Source organism: Malus sylvestris, chromosome 13, assembly GCF_916048215.2.
Source record: "Malus sylvestris chromosome 13, drMalSylv7.2, whole genome shotgun sequence".
Taxonomy (NCBI): Eukaryota; Viridiplantae; Streptophyta; class Magnoliopsida; order Rosales; family Rosaceae; genus Malus; species Malus sylvestris.
Genome location: NC_062272.1, coordinates 41,321,189 through 41,322,910, shown reverse-complemented (window position 1 = coordinate 41,322,910; position 1,722 = coordinate 41,321,189). Strand labels below are relative to the sequence as shown.

General features: G+C 43.5%; 1 long non-coding RNA gene across 1 annotated transcript; it reads left to right on the top strand.

Moving 5' to 3' along the window:
• Window positions 1–816: 816 nt before the first annotated feature.
• Window positions 817–1,722, top strand: LOC126596112 (uncharacterized). Its single transcript, XR_007613835.1, has 3 exons — window positions 817–1,196; window positions 1,280–1,443; window positions 1,545–1,722. It is a non-coding gene; the product is annotated as an uncharacterized LOC126596112 (long non-coding RNA).

The window sequence follows — 1,722 nt, the reverse complement described above, 5'->3', positions numbered from 1 at the left end:
ACATCACTTACCTTTATGGTTACGTCACCTCACGGTGATGGCCAGCATGCTTCGACCTTCCTAGGTCGAGGTGTGTCAGCTTGTCACATCCCAGCCCGGGCCCCCACCATATCCTGGGCTCGACTCCGCCGTAGCACGATATTGTCCGTTTTGGGCCCCAATCACGCCCTCATGATTTTGTTTATGGGAACTCACACGAGAACTTCCCAGTGGGTCACCCATTGCTCTCGCGTGAACACACTTAACATCAGAGTTCCGATGGAACTCGAAGCCAGTGAGCTCTCAAAAGGCCTCGTGCTAAGTAAAGATGGGAATATACATATAAGGCTTATAGGATCCACTCCCCTAGGCAATGTGGGATGTTACAATTCACCCCCGTTAGGGGCCCGACGTCCTTGTCGACACACTTCAGGGCCCTGACCACACCTTCATGGTTTTGTTTCTGGGAACTCACACGAGAACTTCCTAGTGGGTCACCCATCCTGGGATTGCTCTCACACGAACTCACTTAACTTCGGAGTTCTGATGGAGCCCTAAGCCAGTAAGCTCTCAAAAGGCCTTGTGCTAGGTAAAGATGAGAATATACATATAAGGCTTACAGGATCCACTCCCCTGGGCGATGTGGGATGTTACAATTATGAATATGTGGACAAAAATAGGAAATAAATCGATTTATGGTTATGGAAATTTAATTGAGGAATTTTAAAATTTTGTTACCGGAAATTATTATAATTTCTGTATTAGTATTATTGAGATTTTATATATTTTTCAAGAATTTATATTAATTTAGTGAATTGAGTTTTTGTCACAGCCCGTTCCGGAATTTCATTTCCGAGGACGTGAAGTTACGAAATTACCCTTGGTCGTCAAGTGGGGTTGTGTGTATGTGTGACTTAATTAAGTTGATTTTTGGATGATTTTACTAAAGTTGGACCTAAAGTGAACTAGAGACTTAAAGAAAGTTGGGTTCTGGTTTGATTTGGATGGATCACATATGGGACATGTACACACCCACATAAACCACCCTCTTCTCTCTCTCCTTCCCCGCACCCTCTTTCTCTTCTCTCTCAGCTTTTCTCTCTCTCTGCAACTCGTACGGACAACACTCATTGACCTTTAAATATTTACAGATCGAGGAAACAAAGACCACTATCGTCTTCATCTCGTCGATACAAGTTCATCCATACCCATTTCAGGTAAGAACTTCAACGTTTTCACGTCGAAATCACAAGCACCGAGTTTGACACTATTCATCAACTTTGTATTGGTTGATTTTTAGGAGTTTTCAAGCTTGTAGGAAGCTTCTTGAGGTCCTTAGGAGGCTTGGGGTAGTTCGTTGGAGGTTTTTGGACGTAAAAATATCGAGATCGAAAAGTTCAAGTTTGACCCGTGCCTTTCGAGGCGTTTTTCGGCCAAACCACGGAGAGTTAGACGTCATGCGTGGTACCATTCTCTTCGCCTCTTCGAGAACTACAACTTTTGTTTTTGTTTCACCCAATTTCCTTGAGTATTAAAGAAGTTATACTCATTTGAAACTTACCCAGTTTCCGGCGAGTCCGACGGCTTTCGAGGCTTTTTCCGGTGAATCCCCGACGAGTTGGGGGTTGAGGCAGGTATGGATGTGTTCATCTCGTCAAGATATTCATTTTGATATAAAGAACGTTGAAAATGGTGAAGAAATGACAAAGTTATAGCGATTTGAAAAACTGCCCAGAAACCGGC